The sequence below is a fragment of the Phaenicophaeus curvirostris genome, chromosome 14, assembly GCF_032191515.1.
Source record: "Phaenicophaeus curvirostris isolate KB17595 chromosome 14, BPBGC_Pcur_1.0, whole genome shotgun sequence".
Lineage (NCBI taxonomy): Eukaryota > Metazoa > Chordata > Aves > Cuculiformes > Cuculidae > Phaenicophaeus > Phaenicophaeus curvirostris.
The window spans coordinates 19,408,815-19,428,020 of NC_091405.1; positions in this window are offsets into that span (position 1 = coordinate 19,408,815).

Sequence of the window (19,206 nt, forward strand, 5' to 3'; positions counted from 1 at the left end):
GTGTATATCCAAATGCAATTGGACTGGGGGCAGTGTTAAATAACATTGGTCCCCATAATATCATTCAAGTGATCCATCAGCTAAACCCAGAGGATCCCAAAGCCACCATTCACCTCTCTGCATCAGTTGCCTCTTCTGTAAATCAGATGGATGAAACCAAGCTATTCACACTATTTGATAGTTTGCATCCTCAACTTACTGCCACCAGTAAAATTTAATCAAATTATGGACTTTGTAGGACCCTCGCCGAGGCACAGCTTCAAATTGCAGGCCTGGGCCTGCACCAGCCCCTGCCACTGCAGGTTTTTAACCTCATGGATATAATGATGAGGTCTTACTAGTTCAGCAGAAGCAAACCTAGAGTTCGCGTGTCAGAGAAATAGATCACACTGCTGCAGTTAACATGCATTTATGATCTCATCGCCCATAAAAAATAAGGCAAGAAAGCAAAAGTCATGATAAAAAGTATTTTGTATCAGATCTGAAGTAAATGCTGATGCCGTTACAGGCAGAAAAGCACACAGACCGTGAGTTATCACCTAAGTGATGGGAGATACTTTGTCTCTTTCCATCCTGCGTATACAGATCTGCAAAAATGGCTGCAAGAAAAATATACGCACAGGTTGAATCTAGTCAAGCTAGTACTTGATCCTGTCCCAAGGATTTATTAGAGAAGTGAATAAACATGCTTGTTGTGGTAATTAACCCCATGTAAATCACAAATCCTACCTTTATAGGTTTTTGTTCATGCTGCTGTCATTAAGGGCCACTCAGTGTTTCCAAACGGGAGGCAGGTCTGAGGTTAAACCTCAGCAAATGAAGGTGGAAGACACACGAAATGGGGGAGTCTAACATCATCAAGACCAACTGTCATTTAGCACCATTAGTAATGAAATTCTATATTTAATAGGAATAGCCTTCTCTCCTGTAACAAAACCCTCAAATTAATTAGCAGCAGAGTGGTGCCTTCGAAGAAAATCTGAATTGATGTCATAACACTACCTGAATGGATACTTCAGCTTCTTGCTAGACCTCTTGGTTATATCTGCTATATTGGGTAGGCAAATGATTAAGGTTTAGTAATAGCAACAAGGAGTGAGATAGTTTGTACGCACATACATCTGACCACCTTGGTAAGGAGTGGTCCATCAAAGATGCTTTTCAGTTCAGGACACTTCCTTCTAGAGTGAGTTTAATCAGCAAATAATCTGCAGCCACCCAGTTAGGAGCGTGGCTGGAGAATCAAAAATATAAGCTCTTCAGAGGTCAATACTGCTTGTGAGACAGCTACTCTTTTCCTCTCGTGCTATGAACCCATCTTGTCTTCTGGCGACACTCAAGAAAAAATGATCACCCAACAAAGACAGCACAGCACAGCAAAATTGAAAACACATTTAGCAATTTGCATACCTTGCGTGCCATAGAACACCCCCAAATCCTGGTGGAAATGTGCATAATGTGCCAGACATCTTGAACCCAGGAACTCCCCTCCCCATAATCCCTCGGGACCAAAAAGTTTCTGATTGTACTCCAGCTTCCCCATAAAAGCTTCATTGTTACTGCAGCCCAGCCTTTACCAGGAGCCATGGCATTGGGCCACAGCCTCCAGGGACACTCTCAAGCTGCACAAAACAAGTTTTTCCAAACAGTTTAAGTATTTCCCAGCCCAGACTCTCACATTCTAGTTGTTTGTGCAGGGACAGTAACCCACCAAGCCCTGCCTAAAATACTGGTTGTTTAAACTCCACAGAGACATTTTTTACTAACATTCCTTACTGCCGTAACCTCTTGACCATTTAAAACTACTATTAACGGGCAGACTCCATAGGCCTAATGTCAAGGAGTCATCCCTGCTGCAAGAAAGCAGCAATCAGACAGCAGATCCATAATTGCTGCGTCCCCTGGACCGCTACTTCAGCCTGCAATTTCTCAGTTCGACTGGACTTTGCAGCACACCACGAGATAATGCAGCATCAGCCGAACGGCTCTTAGTGGTGATCACGTTTTTTGATGAAAACGCGAGGATTGGCCCAAGCGGAGCTGACAGTGGCACTGGAGGAGCCGTTTCTCTGGAGGGGCTTGGGCCACCCTACGAGCAGCAGTACCAGTGCTCAGCTCCCCTGTTTGGTGCCCGGAGCACCTCAGCCACAGGGACAGGTTTCCCCAGCCAGACTGGAGAGGGGATGCATCCAAGTTCCTGCACTTTGATTTTGCCCTTTTTTCTAATCAGCCCCCAGTGGGCAGGGGCCATTGTAAAATTGATTGTGGTACTTAAATTTCTACCCTGGGGGCTAGAGGAGGACCTGGTGTTTGTGTCAAAAGCTCAGACAAGGATCTTACAGAACGGTTTGGATTGGAAGGGACCCTAAAGGCCACCCAGATCCACCCCCCTGCCATGGGCAGAGACACCTCCCAGTGGACCAGGTTGCTCAAAGCCCCATCCAACCTGCCCTTGAACACCTCCAGGGTGTTCACTTGATGGCAGCAGGTAGAAGCTGGGGACGAGGGATGTCACTGGGACACTCTGCAGTTGCCGTGAGAGTCTCTGAAGGAGCCCATCTTGCACACTGCTCGTTTGCAAGGGGACACCACAGCCAAAAGCTCCATGACGGTGTCTCAGGCTCCCCTGGCCCATGAAAAGCAAGAGTCTCCTCTCCAGCAGGTTTCTGCCCGCCTCTTCAACGTGCTCTACACAAACACTGATCCACCCTGACCTCTCTGCTCTCAAGCAAAGGGCTGGCAGCCTGAAAGACGCTGCCTTTGAGGATTCGAAGAGAGAGTTTCTGCAGAGACAGCAGCAGCCTGCTCAGTGCTCACGCACCCCGGCCAGCCCCAGGGGAGCAACAGAGCTGCAGCTCCCTTCCCAGCCACACAGCAGCTCACCAGCCCCTCTTAAACCAGAGCAGACCCCCAAGTATCCCACACTTTCCCCTCCGTTTTAGTCCTAATCAAGCTAATCATGGCACTTATGCTAAATTAGTATTAATTAATGAAATGCTAATAACAAAAAGGGCTGAATAACTCACCGCTTCTGCTCATAATGGACTTGTCGCTCGGCACTTCAGAGGCATTGGCACCTCTGCCCTGTGCTGAGAAGGTCGAAGCCATTTCAAATCACGAGCACAGGTCACAGGGACACTCCAGCCACACCACCTCAGCTTCCTCAAGCATCTCACGGGGGAAAAATAACACCAGTTTGAGTCACCACTTAGCGCCATGGAGCATTCGGTGGTTTTTAATAAGGGGCCCTTCAAAAGGCGGCTTGTAGATGGCCTGCTCTGCAAAGACGAGAGAACAAACAGAATTGGAGTTTAAGAGGAATTTCTGGAGTGCTTGGCACCAGCCCTGGCCTCTGCCAGGAGTCCAGGCGGGCCCTTAATGAGCTGCTGCGGGCTGTTGAGTGCCAAGTGGGCACAGGTCTTTTCCAGGTACCTAAATACACAGTGTTATTTGAGGAAACAAAAGGCTTTAAAATGTGCTCATGAATTCAATCGGGGGTGCTTGTGTTTGAACAGCCTTAGTCCATCCAACCTTTATTCCCTTGGACCTGGAGGGGCTTTGAGCAGGGACGTAGACACTATGAACAGCCTGGTGCTCTCTATGCGTGCTGCCAAGCTTTTCGTTTTGTGGCAGTGTCCTCTCTGACGGGGCCACTGCAGAATGCAAGAGCACAACGCAGCATCATCTAGTACCTCAGCAAGGCCCTTTGGCTCAGTTTAGTCTAATGTGCTAACACACGCACCATAATTACAGGGCTTGTGTTTAGGCACATCTCAAGAGTTCCTTGTACATGTAAGAGGAGAAGATAATTCAGCCTGAGCCCATCACAGAAGACCAGCTCTAAACTGTTCAGGGCCAGGCACAGAGTCCTTCACACAGATGGGAATAGCCCCAAAAGCCTTTGGAAATCCGGGGCAGATCAAACCTGGCATCTGGCAAGATTCTGCTTTTGCACCTTGCCCTTCCCTCTTTGCAGCCTCACTGGTGGCTGCTGGTGAGGCAGGAGGAGAGATGCAGGCAAGCTTCCTCACGAGGGTGCCCGATGCCGTTCCAGTTTTTGGTCACCCTTCCTTGCTTTGCCCCCGTTGGGGACAACCTGGCCAGCTCGCAGGTGCCAGCCTGGAAAGGACAGGCTCAGAAAGACACCCCCAGTCTGCCAGCGCGGTGAAGACTCAGCTATTTACAAAAGGCTTCTTGCTAGTAGAGCTACACTGTGTAGAGGTGTGCTACCTTTCTCTTTGCTGACCATCATAGCTACGGCTGCAAAAATTTAAATGGAGACCAAGCCCAGGTATGGGAGTTGATCCTTTGCCTTGTGTTGTCTAATAAGCTCTATCTTGCATTCCTCATCTCACAGATTGAGCCTTGTAAAAGCTCATTGGTTCCTGTACAAACCCTCAGCCAGGTAACGTGTAGCTCTGCAGAGAGGGCAGTGAATTCCTGGCCTTCAAGCGGAGCTGTTGCATGGGGGTACAACACGACAGTAACAGCTCTGCAGTGGTTGGTCTTCGGGGAAACAGGTGAGTTGCAGCACCACCAAGAAGGTCGGTGCCTTTTTCCTGGTGCTTTTACAGAGTCTTTGACAATTGTTCAAGACATTCAATTTATGAATTCCTCAAAAAGCGGGTTTTCACTTCCCAGAGGACTGAAACACTGTCAAGTGCAAGCCCTGCTGAGGCCGATCTCCACGCACCCAAGGAACGATCGCTGCCACAGCTCTGAGCTGGCACGAGCCCTTCCACCGAAGCGCAGCATTTATGATTGCTCTCACTGAAGATATACTCAGCCTTTTATCTGACCTTCTTTGATCTTTTCCACAACCTCTAGCAGGTCTTCAGTGTATTCAGTTCTTTATATTAAAGCAATCAACCCCACATGCAACCAATTAGGCTTAGACATAGTTTGGTGACCATAATGTTGTACAGGCGTTCTACCAAGTTTTCAACAAGAGAGGGTGGCTCCTACATCTCACTTTCTAGCAGGGAGAATGCTGACTGCAGTTCAGAAATATCCCAAGGAGGAAAACATATTGCAGAACTAAGCTCTGAGCCCAAACATCCTACTTGCAGGCAACATGCTGACTTTGTGTACATACGACAGGGACCAAAACGCAGCTCCTGCTCGTCAGGCACAGCATTCAGGGCAAGAATCTCACCAGACCTGCACGACCAGGTTTGTCATCCAATAACCTCATCACTTGCCACTGTCGTTGCTTGTGACACACACCAAATATGTTTCACTCATCAGATTTAGAGCAGCACCCGTGAAGTCTTTTAGCTCCATTCATTTTGTCCAGGCTCCCGAGGAGGGCGAGCAGTACAGGTGGGCATTCGCCTCCACTGCCTTTGCACTGAACAATGCGCTGCAATCCTCATTGCTTCTCTCTCCATTGCTGCTGTCCTGATGCAATGCAGTATGGCCAGTGTTTATTGTATTATCTAAAGCTCCTCTTGGATGGTCTTCAGTTAGAGAAGAAGAGAAGTTAGAGAAGTCTATTCAGGGTGTCAAATAGTTCGAACTTGGACATGGATAAAAAAAAATGAAACTCCCTTCTGTTCAGCTAACCCTGGAAAAGCACAAGTCTCCCAAAAGTCAGCAGCAGCACTGAAAGCACATCCCTCCCCCATCTCTTTTGAGCTCTGAAATACAGGCTATTGACACTACTATCTATTAAAGAGTCCTAGAGTCGGTTCACTATGGACTTAGCTCCGTAAGTGACAGTTTTCCTCATCTGTGTCATTTCCTCTCAGTGGAAGGAGCCAACGTTGATGCCAGTTGCTGGGTTGGTTGTTTGCTCTCCTACCAGGGAGAGGATGTCTTGCGTAGGGGGGCTTGGTGGCAGCAAGAGCAACCTCAAGGTGATCCTCTCACACTTTGAGAGCTCTCTTACAGCTCATGGCTTGGGCACTAGGCTGTTCGTAGAGGTTTTTGCGTTACACCAAAAGGTCTGGATAACACGGCAACAGGAACTTTAATGAACTTCAGATGGAAAATTATTCAATGGAGTAGCTTTCCTTCAAAAATGTCATTCTGTCACAATCAAAATGCGTTGTGAAACTATTCTTTTTACCAACCTTTTTTGAAGGAGAAATGTCAATGAAATTTTGGAATAAAACGTTTAGATTTTTGATTTTATGTAATATACACACTTTTTAAAGTTGTAATGATCTAAATAAGCCCAAACTATTTATTTTTGTAGAATTTTCCTTTGTGGATAATTTCAACATTTTGAGGTTTTGTTCTGAATTGGAATGAAAACAAATTTCAAAATCTCAAAATGGTCTGTGAAACATAATTTCCATTCTCTGGCCAGCTCAAGTTTCAGGCTGGAGCTCCCCTGCAGGGAATCCCTTTAGGAAAAAAGTCTCTGAATGAAGTTACTGGTGCAAACATACAGTTTTAAAGATTTGTCTATTTGTCCAAGTAGACATTTGCATCACTGGAAGCTCCTCCAAGCCCCTATACAAGAAGCCTCCTCAAGTTCCTGAAAGACTGATTTCTGAAAGGCATTGGTAACGTTGGACAGTTGATGATGGTCATTTCCTGCTTTTGATATTCATCATTCACTTATAGTTGCTACTTATTTGCCAGAGACCACAGTTTTGGTACCATAACTAGTTTTACTTGGACTGCTTTTAAAAGTTTAAATAAGAGATTCCAAGCTTTATATTACATTTTCAAGGTAGGCACTGCCTGTTCAGATGAAAATATTCAACAGAAGAGAATTTATATTCTAGAATATTTAGATGGATTTAAATATTTACTGCCTCAGCAAATAATTCTGCCTCAAAAAAAAAATCACAAATTACAAACAAGACTTGCACTTTCACATATAAAGAACAAAAACAAATTAATTATTAGGGACGCTGATGGAACCTACTGTAAGCACTGTTTTCAAGGGAGTTACTTTGGATTTACAGTGACACAAATGACATCATAGACCAATCTGTTCACAGCTGCTTTATGCATCACAAAGGTACGAAGAGCCTTAATACTTAAATTAATTAACAGAAATAGATTATAAGTTAATCACACGCTCTATTTAAAAAAAAAAAATCTGCATGCCATCGGGTTTTTATCTGCCTCTTTCTAGCTGTGTTTTACTGGAAGGCAGTTGCTGATGTGCAGCGGAGAGCGTCTCTGTGCCTCCAGAAAGCAAAGGCTTTGTGTCAAGGTGAAAGCTGAACTAAACACACAGTTTGGAGTCAAAGTTTGTTTATAACTCCTGACTCTGCTGGGTCAGTTATGTGGCAGTTTCACTAAACAAACAAGTAAAAAGCAGGTCAATGTCCAAATACTGGAGTGCAGCTTATTTAAACTGCTTCCATAGCTGTTGGAGGAGTAAAGCTCTAAGTGAAACAAACTGCCTCTGCAATTAATAAAAGTGGATGAAACACAGTGGATCAAACTGATGCCCAGGTATGACTGAGCTGTCCTTGTCTGGCACTGAGATGCCTTTGACCAACTATCTCAGCACAACGCTGGAAGTTATTGAAAGCACATTTGGCACGGGGTGCGTTTGTTGCAGAATCAGCAACATAAATCTCTCAATCTGCTGTCTTGAGCTGCTGCATTGTGTGTGTTAAATCATCACAACAGGAACCACTCTCTGAAGGGCTAGAGAGTGGGAAACAAATGAAAACTGCATGGTAAATCTGTCAAGGAATGACACAGCGGAGCACAGCCAGTTGAATCTGTACCATATCTATCCCTTTCCCATGATTCAGTTCAGCGAGGTATTTTCTGGAACCATTCCCCTACTGCATTAGCTGTTACCTTGTACATACGAACCACCTCCTTTACCACACTGCCCCTGTACCTCACACCCCTTACACAGCTGTCTCTAGAAACCCTGTGAGGTACACAAGTGCCATTATCCCGCGTTTTATACAGACAACTGAGGCCCACAGGTAGGGAGCTGCTAAAACGCAGGCAGCTAAACACCAGCCCTGTCTTCAGCTGAGTCTTCCCCTCTGTGTTTCCTTCCTGAAAGGCTGAATGATTGCCTGGGACTGGAGAAAACATTTCCATCCACTGGTCTTTTCAATCTGCGTACTCCTTGCTGAACATACAAATATAAAAATGAGCCATCACTTATCTGATGCATCTCAACATGCACCTATCAGTTCATAAATCTGTTATCAGTCCGTATGATGTAACCACAGCCTTCTGACTTAATACCCCATCTTTCTTTCTGTGCTAGAATGCATGTAAAAAATGCCCATCTGATTAGATACCCAATTTTAATGATAAACAATCCCTATATAAATTTACTCCCTCCTTGCCTTGTATTGTCCAAGAGACATGTTAGCCTGCTTCCTGCGCGGAGGCTGACTCTGCAGTCCGGACACCACCACCAGGTAGACGCACTAACACAGCTCAGTTCCCTCTTGGAAGGGGAGCTGACACTGTTGGAAGTGGAGAGGAAAGGCTCTAGCAGAAAGCCACCTCCCAGCTAGGAAGGACCCATTGGTAGGTCTCATGTACTTGATAGCAATTCACTGGTTTGATAACAGCAAAATGACCAGAGTCTCAGCTTGGTGTCACTCAAGACTAGTGTCTCGGTCACTTTCCTCAGTGTAAAACTTCAGTACAGCCATTTTAGAATAATTCATTGATTTTTACTCACATATTAAGGCTCTCCTCTTTCTGCCATGCCTCTGCTCCCGCGTTTGGAAAAGTTCCCCTTAGATGTCCTGGTTGTTCTCTCACATTTTTGCTCTCTGTTTCTTTTAGAGTGGACTGCCAGCAGCACTCTGCTTGGTCTCGCTCTGCTCTGCCCACAGCACGGGCTGCCTTTGACACAGCAAGTGTAAACCAGGGTCCATTTGCCTTGGAACACTCCAAACTGAAAGAAAAATAAAGATTTACAAAATTAAAGCAACCTTACTCATGCAGATTCATTCTAAGGGAAGTGGGCAAGAGAATTGGTCCCAGGCAGATGGCAATACAGGAATCCCAGGATTCCTAGACAAAACCTGTCTAAATGAGTTTGTGGTCAACACTTGAAACAGGCAATTGGCTCTCCCATCAGCTCTCCCAACAGCCTGGCCATGGCAGAGCTCCATGGGCTGGCGTGGAGAGCTCCTCCGCGGCTTCTGCTGGCGCTCTGACATGTGAAGGTGCGGTAACACATTAACTGTGCACCACAAGACAGAAACCACTGCTGCTTTTGAGTCTACCTCAAATGCTTTTTTTCTACTCAGCACGTAAACATGTGAGCAAACAGGGAGAATGGTTTAAAAAGCAGCAAGCATGATTAAAATACTGAAAGGAGAAGATATTGTTCAGCTGAGGATAAGCAAGAGGGAGGCAACTATCCAGCTTGGAGGGACAAGGGATTTGTTCAGGGAGCCACAGAAATATTTGTCTTGAAGCCATGGGAGAAAATTAAGAAAAATATGCTTTATAACAAATATCAAGATGATCTTGTATCACTAAGATCTTGCAGGCTGGGAAATATTTCCTTCAGGGAAGCTCTGGACTTCAAAGTTTAACAGAGATTTTCTAATAGCTAAAGAATAAATACATGCATGCAGTAATTAAAATAGCATTAGATTCCCATGCAGAATTAATAAATGAAATAGCAATAGCACTTTCAGAGCAGTGAGTATTATACAGGACTAAAAACCTGGAGAGACAAAGCTAAGTGGCTGTCCCATAGGCTCTGACCTGAGATCAGAGAGCTACGGTCTCTGATCCAAGACCCTGTCAGCAAGAAATAATGTGAGGAATTAAATGGGTCACTATAAAACCAATAAGGAAATAGAAGGAAAAAAAATCTATGATACAAAATCAATAGGCTGATCACTTTCTGTCATCCAGCTCCTTTTATGATGTGGAAGAGCTGGTTTGCAGCACTGCAGTGCAAGAAAAGCCTACTGCATGCTTTCTTCCACCTTTCCAAGCAGATGATCACAAATACACATTCTACTTAACAATCAACAATTCTATTTTATTAGTAGTGGCAGCAGCAGCAATGGTTGTGGTGTTACAGTAGCTCTAAGAGTCACACACTGTACGCCCTGCTGCACGTTGCACTCCACCAGCACACAGTAACAGATGGAAGAATTTAAAACTTTGATCTTATTTGTTTGTAAAATTTTGATTTGATTTAACATTTGCTCTGTTCCAGCAAAGATTTATTTGTGTGCTTTTCCTTACCACTGTGAGGAACGTGACTACTCACAATGTGGAAAGCAAAGCACATGCAGGACAAAAATCAGAAACAAGCAAGAAAGGGAGGGGAGATGGAGAATATTAGCATCCCTGAAGACTTTATTTGCCTTTGACTCTTTGTAATGTGAAGCTTTGTTTACTGCCAAGCCCCTCCACGCTCAGAAGACCCAGGGCACACTTAGATTGCCTTAAAACTTCAGAAATATAAATATGGCAACATGGTTTGTCTTCTTGTTTGGCATTTGGCTTCTAAGCCTTGAAGTGCATTTTGGATCACACTGTCAGGCTTTTCCCTGCAACGGGAAGAATCAGAAATTTATTGTTTAAAAAAAAAAAAATAATGAAAAGTGAGAGAGTCATGTGATTGTGTGCTTCCAGGAGCTGAGCCTTGGAGAAAAGGCCCACCCCAGACTCACAATAAAATCACAAGAATTGAAACCACCAGACTTAAGAAGCTCATCCAAGGTTTCTGCTGTGCATATGGAAAACCAGGGTGTTGTCAGGACCAGTTAGCTGATGCTATAAAGCACTCAGAAGAACAACGTTAGTTATTATTTAGGAGGAAACCAAAGTGTAAACTGTTTTAGATATAAATCTGCCCTTTAGAAGAGCAATGTTAAAAATGCGAGATTGAGCTCTGGCTTACTAAAGGGTAGTAAAGAGGTTTTAAACACAACCATAACTCATGCTGCATGAAAATGACTCAGCAGTGCCTTGACCAAGCTGGAAACGGGACCTCTGGAAGTGATTAGGGGTGGACTGTCTCCCATCATGCCTTCCCCCACTAATCTGCTGGGGCTGGTAGACGCACAGAGCAGCCCAGGGAAAGGAGGTAACCCCAGAGCCAAGCGGGGAGACAGAGACTCTGCACCGCCGGGGTCAGCCTGCCTTCAACCCAGGAGCAGAGCAAAGGACGGTGGCAGCAGCTCAGCTAGCAACACCTCACAAAGGAGCAGAGAAGGATGCTGTGAAATAGATGGTGTGGCCATCCTTGTACCTGTATCACAGCGATTTCAGGGGTTTCAGACCTGCTGTAGGCTGGCCAGAGGGACTGAACCCCCCAGCTAGCAGTCGGAGCCCGTTTGGTGTGCTGCCCGTTGGCTTTCAGGCAGAGCAATCCCGTTGGCGGCACCGAGACCACGCTGCAGCGCAAGCAGAATCGGGTGAGTGGGGACAATGAGGAGGTTTCCTTCAAATGTGGCTCCTGAGCAGAACCAACCCACTGCCACGAGTTCACCCACAGCTCCGCGCAGGAGACATCAGCTCAAAGAGCAGAACTGAGCCTCTGCTAAAGATAGTTTGGACCAAGTATTTTTCAACTTTATCCGCTTGTGGGTTCATAAAAATATCAGCAATGGGGGGGAGGACTTGGTGACAGCAAATGCAAGCCTGTCGACAAAAGGATTGCTTTTCCTCTGCACCTTTTGCAGGCTCTTCAGACGTCCCTCCCTTCCCCAGACATCTCCAGCTAAGAATCACTGGTTTCAGTCTTTTGGACCAGATCTGAGAGCAGCAGAGCTCTGTTGAGTTTGGTGGAAGAAGAATAATTCACACATGTTGAAACGTTCATCCCCTGGCTTTAGCTGCTTTAGAGTTGGACTTGTCTTACACGCTACATAACTGCTTGGAGCCCGCCGGCCCGTTCCCCCTTCAGATGCGAGGCGAAGGGAGTGCTGCTACTTTGTCAGGAGAGAACTTAAAACAAACAAGCCGCCACCAACTGCAGTCCGTGTATATGGTTATGAATTTAAATTGCAAACAGGAGGCTACTTGGCTTAGCGTGGTAAGCATTGTCTGGCAGCAGATGGGCTCCTCTGATCTCCCTGAGCCTTGGATTGCTGCTGTGAGATTGTGTCACAACTAGCCATTAATTATTTCATCAAAAGCTTATTTTTCTCATTTCCTCATCATTATTTCCACCTAGTTTCTTATAAATTGAATCCAGCTATTGGCAGGGCTTGTTTCTCCCTTAAGCAGGGTCCGGGCTTTGCAGAGAAAAACATTGACCTTAGACAAAATGTACCATTGATAGATGCAGTTCAAGTGCATGTGTGTGCATACATCAAGCAAGAAATCACTGTATATGTGTATAAACACTCCCTGGGCTCTCCTTGCACTCTGGAAAGAGATTTGCTTTGTTCCTACCTGTTAATAGACAGAAATATTGTCATTATTACCGTGGGAATAAATAAACAAGGAAAAAGAGAAAGGAAAAGATGAGTGGAACTATGAGAAGATTCTAACAGTACCTTCACCTCCTTGGGAAACACTTATTTTTTAAAAGCACCACAGTTTTCTTGGAAAAATGAAGACCTTGCTGGTAATGCCAGCCCTGATAGGCAGGACAGCACTAGTCATGAGAGATAATTGCCACCTCAATAGTCCCGAGTACCTGGCCAAAGAAGTGAGGGAGGTGTGAGGCAGCCAAAGGGTCCCAAGAGGAGGCTTAGGAAGCTCTCCTATCACCAGCCTCCGAGACGCTAGCAAGGAGAGAGGAACAACAGGATCTATCAATCCTTCCATCCTTTCAGGGCACTGAAACAGCCTCACAAGCACATTGTGGGTGGCAGCCTGAAGCATGGAGGCTACCAGGCTGCAGTGGGCCAGAGGTGTGGGAATGTCCCAGGAGAGGTTCCCCAGGCAGCCCCAGCAACCCAGCAGCCTGGGCGCTGAACCAAAACAGCAACAGAAGCTGCTGCCACCCTTCCAGAGCCCAGAGCTGGAGCAGCCTGGCTGCAGGGAACAGGGATGCTAGCAGCGATCTGCTGTACCTATGTCAGAGTCATCTTGGTGAAGAGCCCTGTTGTTTTTGGGAAACACAGAGCCTTCTCCTTGCAATACGTTCCGCATGTTGTGCGCAAAGCAATGAGGAATGTCAGCAAGATCCCTTCTGACTCAGCAACGGCGCCGTGATAAGCGCGGTTTGTCCTGCAGCGTGTGCTAAAGAACGCAAGACTTACCACAAGGGCTCCAACTCTTTCACAACACGAGAGCACAAGAACATAAGAGCAGCCACACTGGGCCAGGCCAAAGGTCCATCCAGCTCCTGTCTCCAACAGTGGGCAAAAGCAAAATGCCTGGGGAAAAGTATGAGCACAGGGTAAGCACATACAATATTTCCCCTGAGTGCTCTCCATCTCCCAGCTGCCAACCATCTCCAGATTAGAATTTCTGCAGCCAAGTGAGTTTTCATATACTTAGAGCCCTGGAAGCTGCCCTGGGTTTCATCCTTCAACAGTCCTTGTGCTTCCCCCAGGCCTTGTGCTCTCTCAAGATTTATTCTTCCTGATCTCTTATTTAATTGCCCTCCAGATACTCTTCTTCATGGTGGATGCACGCCCCTCTGTACCATTCACCTGAACTTTCCACCCTTAGTCTTACACGCTCCTCCTTTCTTCTTCATCCTTCTAACTTCACCACAACTGATGAAGTAGATGCCTAAAGCTCAAAGTCACCTACAGGGATTGTCCACCACTTGAAAGTTGACTCTTCCATGCCACAAACTCCCAAAAAGCTTTGGTCCCAGGATACACATATTGTTCCACGGTTCCCTGCCCTCACCAGTTCTTTTTGACTCTTCATTTTTGTGGTTCTCTGTCCAAGGCTGGTGTCTCTCTCTGAGGTTTACCTGTGCTCCCCCCTAAATCTCTGAGGATTACTGGAATTTCCCCAATGTCTTCTGGCTTATTTGCAGCATGACTGTTGATGAGAAGGGATGGATTAATTTTCTGCTGTTGTCACCTTACGTAACCAAGGTTTGGCCATGGACAATGTGACACTCCTGAACTAAGTAGATTAAATGTACATCAGTTTTCTGCAAAGTATGAAAAAGACAAAAGCCTTAGGTCTTTCTGGAAATCCCCATGCAATTCTTTTGGTTCCTAAGAAAGACCCATTAAACTGTCTTGAAGCCCCTACTGGCAAAGACGCCATTCCGAGGGTCCAGTCTTAGTAATTCAGAACTAACTGAGGAGAGACGTCCTTGAGATCTGCATCACGTGGCTCATTCCCAGAAGCACCAAGTCATTTCCAGGGCTATGACAGCCTGGGGAGGAGTCTGTGTAAGAGATGACAGCTGTCCTTTTTGGGAAGGCGGTGTCCGTACTTCATCCTGGACTTCCCCAGTGATGAGTCACCTCTCCAAGAAAGCTGTTCCCATGAGTGCAGTGGGTTCAAAGAACAGCTCTTGCACCCATGGCAATGAGTCAAGCCTCTGCTCTCTATGCTTTCTGTTGGATTGTCAACAACATTGACGTGCAGAACCCACTGCTGCTCTGCTTGGGGAACAAAACTACTGGAGATTGCTTACTACGGCTACAAGCTTAAAAATGGCACTTACTTTCTTCTGGGGAAGATGAACTATTCTGGCAAATCAAAGGAAGGCTGATATTCCTCTCATCCCTCATTCATGGTGTAAAGGGAGAAGGTCAGGGAAGGTAATAAGATTTTTCTCACTCTCTCCTCACCTGGTAACCAAAGTGAAGGACTGAGCCTCATGGGAATCCAGGCAATTTTTTTTCACTATCTGCATATTCCACAGATACTCATTAGAAACAGTTAACTCCTTGTCTCACTTCTAATCCTTAAGGTCAAAGTCTGCTGCTCAGAGAAATAGTACAATCTGGACAGGGTTCACGTAAGTACCTCCACATTCTCCTGTGCTGACACTAACGTGTAGAGATGGTGTCTACATCAGTCTCTGGCTCCTCACAGCCAACATGTATCATTTCAAGAGGTGTTCTTGTAAGCTCCTGAGTGGTGCCCTGCCAGAAGAGATCTTAATTTAGAAAAGCAAATAGTGAGGCAAGCTTCATCTTGCTGCACATGTAAAGAAAAGAGAGGATGCAGAAGAGTGCGTAGATTAACCTTTGGGTGCTCATCACAAGGACTTGGCACAGGAGCCATCACAGAACTTCTGGAGCATCAAACCTCTGCCAAGCCAGCTATTGTTCACATCTGCAAATGGCACTGGGAGAATTCATATGTATTCTAACCCCATGGCACACCAGGACTTCAAAAGCCATCCTGAACAGATGATCAGCTGCAAACTGGTCCAAAGCTGGAATCAGCTCCTCCACCAGAAGGAGCACACAAAGCACAGAGGAAAACTATTATCAACGTAAACAGAGTCTTATTTTTGGCTTTGCCAGTTGTTGCCTATTTGTGTTGGGTGCGAAGTCGTTGTCCTGCAACTAACGGCAGGCGCATGCACGCATGACATTATCAAAGCAGAAGGAGATGTTGTCATGCTCCACTGGAATTAGAAGTCTTGCCAGGAAGAGGGAAGAATATTTATAAATAAGGTGTTGCTACATCCCCCTGTCTCTACAGAGCACGAAAACGTTTTAAGAATTCTTACTTAACATTTTATCAGTGTATAAACAAAAGGAGATTACTTTATAGCTAAGATTTATCTGTGTAAAAAGTTGGAATAAAAAAGGATCCTTAAAACCCAGCTATGAATGAATATGTAAATCAGCCATTGGTTGGCAAAGTTTCACTAAGATCAGGGGAAAAATGTTATTACAGCATTGCCTTCCACCCACACTTTTCTTCTACTTATTCCTTTAAATCATTCATGCGTTTAAAATTATATCTAATATTTTTAATATTTTTTATATAGAAACTGAGTTCTTAGGGACAAGGACAACTTTTTTTTTTTTTCCCCTCCCAACATCCAACACGTCAAGGCTGCGCCCTGGCCAATAGCCAAGACAGCTGTTCCCATATAAGTATTAATGCTACACCTCAGCATGCACCCTCTGATAACTATCGGGGTTGTAATTCACACAACACATCTCACCAAGAGCTTTTGCTGCACACCACTCCGAGGCTCTAACAAGCTTTGAGCAGATGACAAAACAGCCTGGCAAGCTGGCAGCAACAGCAACAATGGACATTTTTGCAGCAAACCCAGAGATTTATACCATGCCTTCTAGAGCAGCAATACATTACGGGAACGCTACATAGCTGCATAATTGCACGCTGCATGATGCCAGCTACCCCACACAGCCCACTGCGCTGGAATATGTGCACTGATCACCTCAGGTAGGCTGGGCTCCATTTAAAACACATTAGTACTAATCATAGCATCTTCTCACACTTCCTACGCAAGAATAAGCACCAAGAGGAATGCATCTCTCTCCCCTCCCCTCCGCACACATGTGGAGGCTCCACAGCAGCATCATGACCCACTCACAGAGGATCTGAGTCCCAGCATGACACAGGATATCTCCTTATGGAGGTAGCATCACTTTACACAGTGTATGGGTTTAATTTTCAACAATCTGGCTGGTTTAACAGTAATAAATCCCTTAAGGACTTTATACTGAAACATTCACACCCCTAGACCAGCCTAGCTATGACAAGCTGTCATTACAGCCTCAATGCCAGCAGCTCATCTCAGAAGTCTCTTTGGTCACAGACACTTTTCTCCCATTGCCCACCCTCCTGCTGTTCCCATCAAACGCACTTTGACATTTCTGAGCTCAGAGCTCTCAGCTGCCACCAAAGAACAAACATGACAACACTGGCAGAGCCTCTGCCACATTTCGATCTGAAACCTCAACGCCAGCAGGAGACCACAGGTGCCTCGCTCCCCCAGCACCAACCCACGAGGCCGAGCTGGAGGCATCTCTGCAGCTTCTCTCAGTGTTAGCAAACTGAGCTCTGGGTTTTTCATATTAAAGAGCAACTGGACCCCTCCTTCCCTCTTGCATGTGCATCTTGTGGGCTCTAACAGCAGCTGCACACGTTGGGTGGCGAGTGTGAGGGAGATATAAATTAGTAAAAAGTTAGAACTCCTCTACAAAAGTCACACAGAAACCTGAAAGCTAAAGGGACCTCACGGTGCCAATGCTGTTTCTTAGATAACTCATTTGAAAGGAAAAGGGGAATAATATATTTAAACTGAGGCAGAATTACACAATTAGGAGGGGCTGGGATACTACCCAGTTGACAGTCAGTGATAGAAGAGAGCCTAAGCCATGCATCAAGAGAGGAATGGGACACATTTTTGGAAATGGAGCAAACTGAGGCATAAAGCCATTGGCCAAGGTTAAATGAGCTGGAAAAGAAAGTGATTTATATGTCCTGGGCCTACATTGCTCGCATGTTCATTTCTTATTAATGAGATTAAATGCAATGGCTTTGGAAGTGTGAAGCTGCGATTGCTCTGAAACTCTCAATCAATGGGATAAATCCAGATTGCCTTCCCCAAGCCAGTACAGAAAGGCTGGACTTAAACCATTTTGGCAAAAATCAGTATTCAGCCTTTGATAACAACACAACATGACACAACACAACACCGTTTAGCTTAAACAAAGGTAGCAGATTTGAGCTCTTGAGAACACATTGCTCTTACCAGAGCAGGGGTATTCTCTCTTTCCCTACCATTAAATATTTTTCTGATGCAACATTCAGTGGCAACCAAAGTACATATGCGCGCAAATGCAAGCTGAGATTTTACAGCTCCCACTGGTTCAGCATCTCTGAAAAGACAGAGTGTGCATATGGACAATCTCAATGGGAAATAAGGAGGAGGCATCCTGGAAAGGAGACCAGCTCTTCCCTGGCTCATGTATAACTGTGTCCATTCAAGCACGTGTATCATATCCACCACCACCACCTACTTCATTGAAATCCTTGAACCAAGGGGAGGGAGGAGGAGTATGGGGGGTGTCTTCCCTTTAGGCCTGGTAACGGGAACAAAAAGTTACGTCAGGCTTTCTCAGAAGCTAATCTGTGGCTTTCAGGCCAACATGGGCTGTTGCCAACGACAATTTGATTTCTGCATCAGCAGGTCACAGAGACCAGGTTGGGGCAGGGGGAGTGGATTTATCAGCCCAATGAGACAAGGCTGAGCTCTCTGTCCATTGCTGCCTCCTCCTTTGGTTGGCATCTCCCTATCCTGACGTTCTCCCTGCTGGGTGAGCTGCTCTGCACAACCAGGGGAAATCAATGTAGGAGCTATTGTGTCAGCAGGCAGCATTAGACAAGAGGCGCCCACTGAGTCAAAATGTAGTGTAGGATGGAAAATCTGCATCTTGGCTCTCAGAGGCAAAAAAGAGGAGAGAGTTGAGAGTTGCACAGGATGAATCACATCCTGTGCCTGGCTATGCTGCAGGCACACTGGGGCAGGAGGTCCAGCTGCGGCTGCCAGTTAGCTCTGGGGCAATCTAAGGACAACTTAGCCCTCAGAATTGCACAGCATAATCTTTCCCAGCCTCTCCCCAAAATCTGAGAGAGTTTGGCCCGATTTGTCCTGATTGGATTTGGGATGGAGCCCAGAAGGTATGAGGGTTTCAGCAGAAGATGGCTGGGACCAAAGCTGCTTGAACAACCCTAAAGCCAAGCTGATAAAGGAACTTTTACAACACAGTCCCCATTTTATAAATGAAGCAAGAGATAAGAGGAGATAAGAAATTAGAGGAGATAAATTAGAGGAGGTAACCCCTCTACCACCCTCCACCAGTCCATGATACTGATCACACCAGCCTCCAACTGGCTTTAGCCCAAGTCGCTCAGACCCTGCAGGGCTGAGGCCTAAGATGAACTACCTGGGGAACATCATGAATATAGATCTCCTGGTTGTGGTCACGATTCCCAAATCACAAACACAGCTTCTCTCCCAGTGAAACACTGAGCATATAATAGCAGCTTTAAATAAAACTCTTATAATAAAACATGTAAGTAAACGAGTTTGCAATCGGAGATTGTGACTGGAGAGAGGAAAGCCAGAACCTACAGTGCCTTGAAAACACACTGATAGGTAATGGTTAAGGAAATCTCATACGCAGACTCAGAAGCAAAAATTGCTGCCACCACCCCAGGTTTAGACTCTGATGATAACAATGTAAAATTAAAACTGCATTAGCAGAGTCGCTTGAGTGTAACATAAATATCAGTTCAAGAAACAGCAGATAATAGCACACTAACAGCAAACTGATCGATTCTTATCTTCATGACCTTGATACATGTGGATGCTCCAGCTATGCAAGTGGTACATGGGCTGCAGTCCCAGCTGGC